Source organism: Miscanthus floridulus, chromosome 11, assembly GCF_019320115.1.
Source record: "Miscanthus floridulus cultivar M001 chromosome 11, ASM1932011v1, whole genome shotgun sequence".
In the NCBI taxonomy this organism is placed as follows: domain Eukaryota; kingdom Viridiplantae; phylum Streptophyta; class Magnoliopsida; order Poales; family Poaceae; genus Miscanthus; species Miscanthus floridulus.
Window position 1 is genome coordinate 13568441 of NC_089590.1, and position 15277 is coordinate 13583717.

General features: G+C 41.4%; 1 long non-coding RNA gene across 1 annotated transcript; it reads right to left on the minus strand.

The window, feature by feature from the left end:
• Nucleotides 1-9152: 9152 nt before the first annotated feature.
• LOC136494516 (uncharacterized) lies at nt 9153-10533 on the minus strand. The gene is made up of 2 exons (XR_010768621.1): nt 9726-10533; nt 9153-9649 (listed from the first exon to the last, which is right to left on the minus strand). It is a non-coding gene; the product is annotated as an uncharacterized lncRNA (long non-coding RNA).
• Between the last annotated feature and the right edge of the window lie 4744 nt (nt 10534-15277).

The window sequence follows — 15277 nt, forward strand, 5'->3', positions numbered from 1 at the left end:
CTAAATCGAGACATGAGGGGAGACTAAGCGGAAAGGGGACACTAGGGAGGAAAACATATATTGGTATGGATGATGATTATTTCAATAAAGCGCACTACACAGTTCTACAGAACTCCTCTTTGGTAGATCCGTATATTGAGACACACAAGGATCTCTTACGATCCGAGTTTCCAGGGAAGACTGAAGCTTGGATTACGCATAAGCACATGGAAACTTTCGGCGGTTGGTTGCGAAAAAAATGTCAAGGTGATGAGAGCATCCATGAACAACTGTATTTATTGGCTATGCAACCATCATGGCATATCGTCACATACAAAGGGTACGAGATAAATGGGAACATATTCTACACAGTAGCCCAAGATAAAAGGAGTACCAACCAAAACAGTGGTGTCCGCATAGATGCCACAGACCCGAATGGGAATAAGCAGACATATTATGGACGCATAGATGAAATATGGGAACTAGAATATGCACCTACTTTGAAGATCCCATTGTTCAAGTGCCAATGGGTCAAGGTGACCGGAGGCGGGGTAACAGTAGACAACGAGTATGGAATGACAACAGTAGACCTTAGTAATATTGGGTACAAAGACGAACCATTCGTCCTTGCCAAGGATGTGAATCAGGTGTTCTACGTCAATGATATGTCTACCAAACCAAAAAGAGGGAAAAACGATAATGACTCAACCAAAGAGCCAAAGCGCCACATAGTTCTTTCAGGGAAAAGAGTCATTGTGGGAATTGAGGACAAGTCGGATATGTCAGAAGAATATGAAAAGGATGACCGAATTCCGCCCTTCAAAGTGAACAAAGACCCTAGCATCTTGGTAAATGATGAGGACACTCCATGGTTACGAAGCGATCATAACCAAGGGACATACGTAAAGAAGTTCACTGTTGTGCCCACTTGATGATATAGTGATTTAATATAGTGTGTGTTTGAGATATTATGTAATAATTGTGAATTCAGATGTTTATTATGTCATGTTTCAAATTAAATCAATGTTTGATTTGGTGGGATTTCTCTCTCAAAAAGGTAAATTAGGATACTGAGTGATGAAAAATTAAAATATTAACGTTAAAATGATGTGAAAACAAATTTCCTGTCCAAAACCAATAGTTTTAATAATTTTAATTAAACACTATATTTTTGCATTAACGAAATAATAAATATTAGTTACATTATGTTTTATAATTCTAACAAAAAATAAAAAAAGTTAGGTTATAGATTTTTCCTATGTGCAATAAACAAAAAGAAAATTCATATTTTTAACAAAATAATTTTATGCCTTTTATTTAATTTACTATGTATTTAACAAAAACTATTGCATTTCTATTGTATTTAACAAGACTATTGCTTAAAACAGGCGGGAAACGAAACTGCAGGCCACCTTTACTCCGGGGTGGGAAGCCCACCCGGGAGTAAAGGTGGGCTGCAGTTTCGTGGCCCGCCAAAAAAACCCTTTACTCCCGGTTGGTAATACGCACCGGGAGTAAAGGGTTTTTACTCCCGGTTGGTGGCTGGCACCGGGAGTAATTCTCTCTGGTATATAACCTCCAGCGCCTGGCGCAGATCGATCCGCTCGTCTTCTTCCTCGTCGAACACTGCCGCCCTCTTCTTCCTCGCGCCGCGTCCGTTCACCTTCCGTGACACCGGCGCCGCCCTCTTCTTCCTTGTGCGGCCTCCACCGCGCGCGCCCGTGCCCCTCCTCCGCGCGCGCCCGTGGCCCTCCACCACGCCCTCCTCCGCGCCCGAGGCCCTCCACCGCGCGTTGCCCCACCACGCCCGAGGCCCTCCACACTGCCGAGCTCGATCGAGGTGATATATTCGTCGATCTCTTTGTACATTCATCCGAGCCCTCCACTGCCGAGTTATAGATCACGTCGGAAACTACAACTTTGGTGTAAGCCATGTCAACGCTCGAGGTCGATTGAAAATTCCAAATTTTGAATCACAAAATCTAGGAACTAAAAATGGATATTTGGAACTCTAAATGATTTTAAATAAAAAACATATCTTAACGCAAGTTTTGAATATTTGGATATTATATGGATAAATTAGCAAGTTTAATTAGAGTGTCAAAAACTGCATTTTATGGTACAAAAATACATTTTAAGATCACTGGGACCTGAACTCATGACAAGTTTAATTAAGGACCACCAATGAAATTACTTTAGAAATTAATTAGATCGATGTAAATCCATGGCTTGTATAATAAACACGCTATATATTATTTGTAAATCCTGGTCAAATAGGAACTCAATTTTGATACCCAGTTTGTAAACTAAGCGTTTTTTAGTTTATCAAAAATATCACATGTGATGATGTTAGCAGTTTTGGTTGGACTTGCATGCATGGCTACAGACAAATGAAGGAAAACTTCAACGTTTCTTCATTTGTGAACTTTGAATATACAGATATAATATATTAATGTTGCTAAAGTAATATGAGCATTACATATTTTTTTCCGGGAAGACTATCTTCAAACTTCATATCATAGCATCAGAGATCGCCTGTAGAAGAAGAAAATAAATTCTTATCATTTCAGAAATAGTAATGGTTATCTGAGCAATAAGACACATATACTTACATTTCATAATGACTTATACTTACATTATTAACATAGAATTTTCTCATATGATGAATGACTACATGGTTCACATGGTACATAGGATCACAACATCACGCACCGACACCGCCCTGGCCCGCCTCACGTCATCGTCGTCAGCACACCGGCCACCGCGCCGACACGTATATATACGTCATTTGTATTCATATGCATTTCGTCCATGCGTTTCTATGTATACGATGGAGCACCGCCGCCCTCGTTCACCCATGTGTACAGACATATATACGGCAGAGTGGAGCACCGCCACTCTTGTCACACCGCCCTTTCTCGTGGCCTAGTTGATCAACATTCGTATTATCGTTATCGTTAATGCTAAACAATCACACCAGGGCGAACCGCGCTGTTGATGTCACCGACGTGGTTCGCCCTAGTCACCGACGCAATTTGCCCTCGGCCGTTTATGTATAGCCCTAATTCGCCCTAGTACCGACGTAGTTCGTCCTAGTGTGGCGAATTGCGTCCGTGACCGAGGGGCAAGATTTAATAATGCACATTGTTCGTAGATTTTACGCATGTAATAAGCAAAGATTTGACGTACTATATATTGGTTTTGTTTTTTGAAGCTAGATGGCCGACCCGAGAAATATGGATGAGGAGGAGTTGATGATGAATTTGATCAACACTGGCACTCAAGTTGCCGGCGATGATGGTGCTAAAAATAACGTGCAAGAGGATGCAGATGACGGGAGTCAGTACTTAGCTCTTGAACAAAATGAGCAACAACATATTGGCGGGGGGATTATGTGTGCTCATGACATTAAAAATAATGTCTTATGTGAGCAACAATATATTTTTTATTATTAGCTATATATATTATCATATGTCTTATGTGTGCTCATGACATTAAAAATAATGTTTATGTTTTGTAGCCCTCTGGATCGACATCAACAACTACAACGAAGAGTAAAAATGTTCGAGGTCCCAAAAAGCCATTGGAGGGTCGCTTCATCATCTCGGAGTTCAATGTGGATACAGGAGAACCGGGGGGGCCGAATAAAATGAAATTTGTGCACCACTGTGGTTACCTTGTACGGGACCGGCTCCCGATTAGTACCCGTGAATGGAAGAAGAAGACCAATGCTCCTCATATCAGTTTTGTCTCCGATCATGACAAGGCGTTAATTTGGAATGATGTCTTGGTACATTTCACGCTCCAAACAGATGGTTATGATGATATAATAGATGGTGATGAATTGAAGGAGCGAGTTAGGGATTGGGCAATGAAGAAGATGGCCACCCAGTTTCAGACTTGGAAGAAACACCTATACACGACGTATGTCAAGAAGAACATAGCACCAAATTTTACTGTCCCAGGCTCGATCTCAAAGCAGAGGCCCTATTGGGATGAGTTTGTACAGTACAAGACTTCGAAAGAGGGTGTGAGTCAGGTGATAAAGAACCAACGTAATGCCCAACAGAAGACATACCACCATACCTTGGGATTAGATGGCTACCCGACTGCCATTAAGAAGTGGAACAAAATGGAAGCAGACCTTCTTACCAAGGGTATCAGACCAGAATCACTCGAGTGGGGAGAACGTGCAAAGAATTGGTTTTTCGGTCATGGGGGAACACTAGACCAGGAGACAGGGAAGTGCGTTTATGGCGCAAGACTGCAAGAAGCAGCAGAAAGATTGTTTTATGCTTAGAGAGCTACTGCTAGTGGTGCGTTCAGGCCCAACAGAGAGAAGGATGAGCTGACATATGCCATCGGGACTATTGAACATGGTGGCCAAACTAGAGGCAAAGGAAGTGTCTCGTGGGAGCATGGATTCCCTCAGGACAGACCTTCCTACAGAAGTCACCAGAGAAAGAAGGAAGAAGAGGCATAGCAGCTCCAGAGGTTGGAGGAAGCGGTGCGTGAAGCACAGGAGCGGGGAAAAAACCTTGAAGTGAGAATGCAGGAGGAAATCAGAAGGCAAGTGCAAATAGCAGTGAGTGCAAGCAAGCAGGCATCAGAGCCAGGAATCAACATTAGCCAATCTGTTCAGTTGAAAAGCAGCTGCGCTTCCACGGAGATACCAAATCAAGGGGACATAGGACTGCGCTTCCCTGTGGATGACGTCACTGAACCTTGTACAACGTGTGAGCTACACATTCCGAAGGAGAATTCCACAATCAAGGTGGCTATCGGTCTTGTTAATCCTATCGACCGAACCAAGACACCAAGGATTCATGGGAATATAATCCAAGAAGGATATGCTACCATCTCGGTAGATAAAGCTGAAAAAGGTTTTAGTGATTTGCCTCTTGACATTCCTGGAGGTGATGGCGAGAAGACTCTAGGAGAAGCGGAGAAGACATTCATTCTATGGCGCAAGCGCTACATCATCATTCCAGGGATGTCGGCTCCACCTCCTCCTGAACTACCTCACCATAGGTACGTGCGGATGAAAACACTACATCATTAATTTGTATTGGCTTAAATAATTAATAATCTGCTCATAATAATATGTCATTCCTTTTTTTGTAGCAGATCCTCCCCCAACCTAAATCCAATTGTTCAATTGCCAGATCATCATAGTGCTCTGTACGATGACATTGTGTTGGAAGACGAGGCTGCATCCACACCATCTCCAAGGAGGTCTCCAACGTCGCAGCCACCACCTCCAAGGAGGTCTCCAACGCCGCTGCCAACACCTCAAAGGAGGTCTCCAACGCCTCCCCCGCCCCCGCCTACCAAGAAGCCTAGCAAGAGGCCAGCCCCTCAAACGAAGAACCAGTCCCCGCCTACAAAGAAAGCCACCGTGAAACCAAGGGCTATTCCCAAAATAATATCTGAAGAGAAGGAAGAAGGAACTAATGCATATAAAAAAGACATGTCTAGATTCTATGACAAACTTAAAATGAATCAAGAAGCAAGGAGAAACCCGGAGAAACCGTACTTCTTCGTAGCTCCAGATATTCTAAGAAAAAAGGTGACTTCTTACCAGCAACAACAGCGGGAATCTTGTAAGCCGTCCAAATCAATGTTATCAGACTATGACCGCACTCTCACCAAGTCAATTGAGGTGGCACAGAAAAAGAAGCGGGTAGGGAAAGGAGTTGCCCAACTCGGACAACAAGCGCACCAATCAATCCCCCCGCTAGTTGTTGGTAATGAATATGGTTCGAATTTAGGATTAATGCATCAGGCAAACATACCTCCGGATGTCGATTTGGATCACCTTGGTGAATTTCTTGATGAGACTGGTCTCGACCTTTACCAGATGTTTGGTGATGGAAACATTGAGAGTGCGGCGGAGGTTGATATTTGGAAGAAAAAATTTGTACTAGGCCAGAGTCTATACAACCCTCAAGCCTTATCTGATCTGGGGACGCAAATGTATCTGCTAAACAAGTGGTACATGCAGGCGTCTACCAGTGGAGACTTCTGCGTTGGTGTCAGAATTAGAGACGAACATTGGTTCCGTGGCGATGATGTTATGTATGTTGACTTTGCAGAATTTCATCAACTATGCCACCTGACCTCTCTGGACAAAGTTATCATTAGCTGCTATTGCCTGTAAGTAATAATTCTTTCGATCTATTATTAAACTCATCATATGTGTGTATATGCATATAAATTATCCTAACAAGTACTATATATATGCAGATTTACAATGACAGAGCTCAGAAAGGAAGGCTGCAATGAAATTGGTTTTGTTGATCCCCATATAGTATTCAAAGACCCAATTACTCCAAAGACTAATTGGAAGTCTGAGTCAGAGAGTAACCTCATGAACTTCTTAGTGAACCAATGCCACAAGAAGGGTATACTCTTTCCCTATAACTTCAAGTGAGTGTTAATCATGTCGATCATAGCCTTAATGGCTCATATGTTGATTCTAGTTAATTAATGAGTGTTATGCGTTATATCCTATAAACACATGCAGCAATCACTGGATATTGATGGACATCGATCTGGTGAAAAGTCACTTGATAATCTATGACTCGATGAGAAAACCACAACAAGACTACCAAGATATGATAGATATTATCCAGAGGTAATTTCGGGATCTCTAGCATCTATATATACACACAAACATGATGATTAACTATATCTGATGACGTGGCAAATTTTTTATTGGGCAGTGTTTGGAAAACCTTTATTGAGAAGCAACACATGGAAAAATGCAAAGCGCCATTGAATGTAATCCCTTTGAAAGTAAGTCCCCTGAATCGCATCATCTTTATTAATTAAACATATAGCTTTCACCGGATCACCAGATTGGATGATAAATCTTTTTCTCGTAAAGTGGTGTCTGAGGCAGGAATAGGGGAACAACTACTGTGGTTACTATGTTTGCAAGTTTATCAAGGTGCTCTCCCAAAGAACTCCTACAGAGAGACTCAAAGTACGTTAAAAATACACTATATATTCATTTAATTATTATTATTGATTGTGTTACTATGTCTTTATATATATATATATATGTACATATATTAATTTATTTTCCTTTAATTCAAACCTGTAGACTCGATGGTTGGAGGAAAAGGTCATACGGCAAGACTAAATCAAAGCAATTCAAGAGTCTATAGCCGAATTTTTTAATGAGCAGGTCATCGATTCCAAGGGCGAGTTCTACTTCGACCCAACACTGCCATTGAAGCCAAGCTAGAGGATGAGAGGAAACTTGTTATGTCACAACAACTATAATGCAATCTTTTGTAATATATGCACATGAAATAATATAATGTAAAATACACATATGCATACATGCATGTAAATATATATATGATGCATGCATGCATATATATATATATATATATATATATATATATATATATATATATATATTTCTATGCTTGAATTGTGTGATTTAATACGTTCATTGTGCTTGAACCGAAACATACTATATGCGCGTATAAATGTATAATTAGCAGCGTACAATACGACTTCGAAAACCTATTTTGAAAAGAAAACAAAAAAATGAAAAGAAAAGAAAAAAGAAAAAAACCTTTAGTCCCGGTTCGTATTACCAACCGGGACTAAAGGTGCCGGCCATCGTGGCATGTCAGGAGGCACCTTTAGTCCCGGTTGGTATTACCCACCGGGACTAAAGGTCCTCCTTTAGTCCCGGTTCCTGACCCGGGACTAAAGGACCCCCCTTTTAGTCTCGGATGCTTGCTCCCGGATGGGGAAACGGGACTAGAGGGAGTTCCCCACCGGGAGTAAAGCTCGGTTCTCTACCAGTGATCACTCACTAGAAGAGTCATCTACTACGATAGACCAATTACTAAATGATAAATTTTCTTCTCTGAAACACACTAACATATATCAAATCAAGCAACAACTTCCAAGTGATAAGTTTTTTTTCCTTATAGTATGTTGAACAGTATGCTTACTTCCATATGCTTCGTACAATTCAGGATTTGTTCCTTACGCAATAATGGTAACATCTATCTTAGATGTTTTTTTATAAGACAATCAAGGTTCCAGCAAGTATTTAACTGGACAAACATGGCACGAGTAAACAGCTATATGGCACCCTTCTAAGTCTTCTTATCGTCACTACTAATATTTCCACATATACAATCAGTATTTGCAAATATCATACCTTTGTTGCATTTCCAGTATATTGGATAATTGACGAGAGTCTAACAAAGGGATATGTTAAGTCCCTGGGAAAGAGGAAGCTGACCGGCGGACCCCCGACCGATCCCATAGATGGCTCGGGGGCTATACGCATCAGGTACGCTTGCGCGCACCCTTTGGAAGGAGTTAGGGCGAGCCCGAGCTCCCCGCTCCTACCACCCACAAGGCTCGCACAAACCCTTACAAAATTTCTTTGTCTTATTTCAAATTATTATTCTTATTCTGTGAGACCTGCTCCGATACTCCTTTTTCTAAAAATTACACACATCTCGAAGTAGTCATTCAATAAATTATTTTTTTGTTTTTGCGCATCGGTCACGCATGGGCCCAGCCCTTCCAAGCCCAGCCTGTGCCCAGCCCTAATCCAGAAAGCCACGTGCGCAAGGTCTCGATCCCTTATGTTCTTTTTTTTTTTTTTTTTTGCGATTCTCGATCCCTTTTGCTCAGTTGTGGAAATCACGGGCAGCAGTCGGCAGGCGTCCATCACGAAGAGGCATTGACCCCATGCCAAATGGAGGAATGGCGCCGCCAGGGCACCTCTCCAGGAATCCAAATTCCAAATCCGCCGCCCTAGGCCTCCGCAGGGGATAGGAGGGAGATGGAGATGGTACTTTCCAGTGTAAGTCCGCGAGGGAAACGGTGACGTGATCTCCGTCGTGCACCGATCAAGGAGCTCGGGACCTCATACATGCACACATGACTTTCCCTCTCAATCAGGGCTGGCCAAGGGCTTAGCATGGACAGGCCCATGCGGGATCTAGGTGCAACATAATAACAAAATTAATTTATTAAATGGGCTGCATCGAGATGTGTGCAGTTTTTAAATAGAGGAGTACTGGAGCAGTTCTCTTATTCAGAATCTGAAAAAAGAGCGTGATGTAGAGGCAAAGTAAATGCTATTCACGATGGCTAAAGGTTCCTTCACAAAGAACTTCATCCATAGATTTATCGCACACAGGACATCTGTTTATTGATTAATATTGAGCGTATGCTCAGGACACGCAATTACACAGCATTTCTTGAGCCCTAAAGATTATTTAGATATAGGTCTAAACCCAGAACCTGCTGATGCAACATACCGTGTCTATAATATGTAGGATATCCTCCATATGCGTGGAAGGACATACATTTATGAACTTTAGGGATGATGAGCTGGGGGGTTGTTCCTTAGGCCATTGATTCTTGAGATAGTAAATTCGCGGTGTGAATTATCAATACTGTCCATCAGCTTCCTTCCAAGATTTGTGCCCTTCGTAGAGCTCGTTCCTTCATTGCTTCCAAACGAATTCGCCAGCAAGGCGGTTTCTTCAGCCATTGTTCTAAGAAAACTTGCATGATCAAAGTATGAAATAGTGCACATCATGTTCACCAAAATGAGCAGTGCCACTGTTGTACGCTTCATCTGCGAATGTGATCCATGCCTACATGTTATGTTTCAATTCTGACAAAATGAATGGAAATTATATTGAATCCTACTGAAAGAAACTGATGTATCTCACAAAAGAAAAATGACTCACCCCATTTAGCTGATAATAGAAGACTTGTGTTGTTGATAACTAAAGATACACCGGGCACGCTATATATAGCCGTATTAATAGAGAAGTAACTGTTTAGGTGAAGAGGACACTCATGATGTTGAGCAATTGCGGTTAGGGGTGGGGGAGCTGCAAGCCATTACTTGATAATAGGTCTTGGCGCACTATTTTGCACTACAAAGTCACAACTATTGCAAGAATTGGTTTTGGCAATCGGCAAGTGGTAGTGATAGCTCCTACTATTGCTGCCAGGTCATGAACTAGCAGTTTCAGAGGTCCATCCCATGCCGTGGCAGCACCCTCCTACACCTGGCGTATGAAGACCATAGACTAGAACCCCAAACCGACTTGTACCCGATCTTCGTCGGAATATAAGAGGAGGGTCGGCTCCCAGAGCTAGAAAGGGAAAGAAACCCAGAACAGAACAGTAGCAAACCGAGAGGAACACCAAGGAGTTCCTCCCCGGCTACCTAGCTAGAGAAGGCCAATTTCTTACTGGCTGCAGAAGAACACCGCCGCCGACGAGCCATAGGATAGCACCGAACAATCCCATGCCAAACTCTCGTTCTCCTCCATTGTAACCCCCCGATTCGGGAGCTACTAAACACGAAGAACACCTCACTGTTGGACGTAGGGCCTCGATATCTAGAACCAGGATAAGCCGCTATGTCTCCCTTGGTGTTTTTGAGTACCTGAGCCACCAGAGACCCACACATCAACTTCCGACGAATAACCACGATGCTTGACGCTTTACAAACCCACGACAGCAGGCTTAAAATTTAGTAGCGAGTAATAGCAATAATTTAATTCAAAAATTGCAAGATTGAAAAGTAGTTCTGATCTTCCATCAGGTTGAGGTAACTATCGATTTGGTAGAAAACGGCATACCGATCTAGCTTCAGATCGATCATAAAGACCCGAAGCCTGCAACCTTAGCACCGCATCTCCTCTGGTTATCAACCGTGTCACAATCTGGTTGACCTCTCTCACCAAAAAGGCTAGCCCCTACCGTGAATTGAAGAACACAAGCAAGAACAAGATAAACACAACTCAATTGAAGTGAATTATTAGAGTACAAATAAAATAAAGGAGCCAATTTGATGCAAATATTTTTGGAGAAGCACGGTGGCTTCAAATGATTAATTAGGATCAAGGTACAAATTGTTGTACGGAGACTCAAATCCTAGTTAGGCTAGGAATCAAGAGATCTTTGCTATAAGGGCTCCTACTTGTATGTATAGGGACCTTGGAGGGTACTATATATACACAATAAGATGAAGGCCATATGTATCAACCAAGCCAATATAAGGGTCTCCTTTTGACAGTTCTATTACACCAGATTCCTTGTTTTGGAGCAAGAATCGGATAGTCCTATAAAGTCAAGTAGGGTTATGAGTCATAATTACTTGCACACTTTTGGAGTTGAGCTTTTAAAAGTTATGATCCGCTCTGTCAAAATTCTAATATTTTGTTGTTCTTGATACAGTATGGTGTAAACTTATGTTATATACTTGTAACATTTTATTTAAAAAAATCATGTGCTGCTAGTGCATACGCAGAGGTACCAGTTTGGAACACGTGCCCTAACTTTTGCTTCACCGACAAAGTCCATGCCGCAATTTCCGTTCAAAGCTTCTTTGGCTTTCTGCATTACGTACTGTACATCAGATTTCAAAGCTTCTTTGACAACATCTGAAAAAGCATGTTGGTTGTTACAGCCTTTGCAGTGCATCTGTAATTTATGATTGTCGACATGAACCACGTAGACACAATAACAGATAAATGAACATACCGCCCATTTCGAGTGAAGAAAACGGTCGAAAACGGTCGTAAAACCTCTCAACTGTTTTCTACTTCTACATTTGAATACGAAAACAAAAGCAAAAGCGGTAAAGCCGGACATGAAAACGAATATGAACTTATGGAATATCGAAAATTTCGAAAACGATCTAATTCGAGCGGAATTATGTCGAACACGGTCGGTATATGAAAAATCAATACGGAATATTGACCCGTAGGACCAAGTGCATAACAATTAACAAGTACATAATAATTAACAAGGCCTACAACTTTCTTAAAAAGTATCTCCATTCGACACGATGTAAGGAAGATATGATTTTTTTTAAGGCAACAAGCGCTTGTACGTGATTAATATACTACTGACTTTCTTTAATTTTTTTGAACATCTTAAAGACATCAAATGAAAAAGATCGTATGAAAAAGATATAATTTTTCTAAGGTTGGACTTGTAGTGGGCCAAATTTGGTTTAAACCAAATTTCGAATTCGGGATATTCCGAATTAAAAGTAGAAAAGTAGAAAACGGTCGAAAAAATGTCTAAACCGTTTTCGTTCCGATTTCGAATTTGGTGTGTTCCGAATTTCGAACCGAATTCAAATTTGTCCGAAAATACGAATTTGATCGAATTAAATGTAGAAAATGCGGTACGGGATATTTCCGTACCGTTTTCATCGTCACCCATTTCCCAACGGACGCCTGACAGGAACGAAATGATTAGCAGTAGCATGTCATAGCGACCAAATGGCAGCAAAAGGGTGTCTATATGCTGATCGCTGAACGCGCTTATTTTTATGCCAAAAAAGTTTACCTTCCGTCCCTTTTCGATTTTGAAACCAGAAGCTTTATTCTCGAGACAAGAATGTCAGATTAGTCAGTACACCAGCCATTCTGCCTTTGTATCTGTACATATTTATAAAGCAGTTCTATTGTCGTGGTAATAAGGCGCGGCCATGGTAATAAGGTCTGAACATAGACCTCCTGTCCTCTCCTTGTCAAGAAACACACAACTACAAAATTAAACAAGAAATTTGATAGGGCACAATTTTTATTTAAAATCAACAGAAAAGTGATTCAAAAGAATTGTCATCAATGATATTTTATTGAGCTATGGCCTGGGACAATGGAAGAGGTTTGAAAATGAAATATTCCAGGTAAACAGATGAAGATGTTAAGTGGTTTATCTTTTAATCGCCTTCCTAGATTGGAAATATGGATGGGCTACAACTATAGGTACATCTAGGAGAAAGAATGGTTGTACTTACCGGACACTAAGAGTATCTGTTTCTTCCCAAGTAGGGTAGTGGGTTTTGTGCAAGTGCACTTCTCTTCGTGAATAAGAATCGCGGTGCACCCACACAATATTTTGATACGTCCAACACACAAATAAGACAAATAATATAATTATGTCGCCAATAACATGATACCAACTTGATGGCACGCCCACCAGACACACTTTCGATGTCTAGAACTTTATGGAAATACTTGTCATTCATTTACATGTTTACGCATATGTATATATGTTGTTTAATATTAGGTCTATTCCCTATATTTGAACATATAACGCCTGGTTTCCTTCAGCGAGGACCAGAAAAATAGACTTCACCACATAATTCCTTCAATAATATAGATTCTGAATAACAAATTCATAACCACAAAAGGGTCCGTTAAAATGTTATAATCCAATGATATTTTCCACATTACAAATTTTATATATCATGTGAGAATAATTTCTAGGTTAATATTATGGGTTTCGAATCAAAAAATAGGCGCACATGCTATGAAAATTAGAATGGTAAGAATATAGCTTAAGTATTTTATTGGATATTTCTCGTATAAGAAAAGATCAAGTATTGATAGTTGTAGTTAATCCATAAAATAATTACAAGTTATCATGCATGGTGTGTAAATGAAAGCCAAGTAATAGATCATGAGTCCTAGATTGTACTGTTTTTGTATCAACTTTCTAGTGAATGGACCTTTAAAACAACCCTTCTAGTGAATGCATGCCAATCACATGTTATCAAAAAACTTTCTTCATTTCCTTTTTTTTTTGAGGAAATGGAATTGTTTCCAGCCAACCTTGCAACCGTACATAGCCATGTTTTTACAACATTTCATCAGGTAATCACATCCTCAACACTAAAAAACACATTTCAACAATAATTCTCTCCCATTCTAGCTGATATATCCATATGCCTAAAACTTATTAGATTCCGTATAATAATATTTCCTTTATTGTTGTGGCCAACCAAAAAATTTCTGTGGCCAACAAACTCCAATAATTGGACACTCGTGTATTCATCTCTACAGCTAATACGGCCATCTAGCTTGATCATCGATCAAGTATTCTTATAACAGTTTTTTGACGTGATTTATATTTATGACAAGTTCAGGCTTTCATCTGCTGCTGAAGAAACGGATTATATTGAGCAGAACTTTAGTATTCAGACAGCCTTGTCAATTTTGTCAGTTTTACAGAGGTAGAATGGCTGTTCATACACGCAGCACCAAAAGTAGACAAAAGTGTTACCATGATCGCTTCTAAATTTTAGCTGCTAAAACTGTAAACCATGAAATTTCACTGACACAAATAAAACACCATGATCTTTTGCTACTTTAGGTTCAAAGGAATTATTTCTTCTGAAGAAATATACCACCTGAAGAAAGACTAATCCCCATCAAGTAAGATAAGTTCTAGTCAATTAATTTTCATTTCAGAAACACATTAACATATCAAAGCGAGCAGCTTCCAATGTGATAACTATTTTTTTTAGATTATATTGAACTGTATGCTTACATTGATATGTTTTTTTTACTATCGCTTCAAGACTTATTCCTTGTGCAAGCACTGCATCCATCTTTAATATTTCGTTCAAGACATTTCAAACAAAAGAGAACTGAGACTGCAGCAAGTATGTTTGCTGGACAATGGTGCACTATCATAGAAACTATTTTCAGTGACGCCCTATTCTTTCACGGGCAGCTAGATGGTCAAGAACCACCTCTAGAGACACTTCTAGGATGCCAGAAGCGGTGCCTACCGTTGGCCCCTGGTGGGTGAGATCGCGTGGTACCGGCCGTAGGCGATGCCCCGGAGGAGGATGAAGGTGGCCTCGTCGATCAAGAGGCAGTGCACCCGCCACACCACATTCAGCAGGGAGAAGACGTGGCTGTGCGAGTGCAGCTGGGAGACCTGCAAACTGTGGTAGGAGGCGCGGAGGTACGTCTATAGCTTGTTGAGGCGATCTGGCAGTAGCAGGGTGCGGTGCTCGGGTGCACGCCGGAGCCAGACGAGCTGGGCCACAGAGACAGGGCCTGCGGGCGGTGAGGTCGAGCACGTGTGCGGCGGAGGATTCGGCAGGCGGAGCAGACTACATTATATTGGGCATGGCAGCGGGTCCGGCGGGCAGTGCCGATGAGTGCAGGTGCGGCAGCCACCATCTCATAGTTGCCATCCTCCACGCCGCAGTCTTCATTCCTGCCGATGTCCAACATCGCCATCAAGGAGCTCGGCCTGGGTTGCCGTGCTATGGCCCCCACCACACGCTGCTCTGGCTACCAACGTCTATGCTCGCTAGAGATGGAGAGACGGCCAGAGGGAGCTGTGATGGAAGGGAGAGATGATGAGTGGGCCCATGGAGGGATAATAGCAGGGGCAGTAGCGTTGATACGAAAATATGGGTGTCTCCCTACGCCTGAATGTGTGTCCATATTTCATTGTTGGGTTAAGTCCA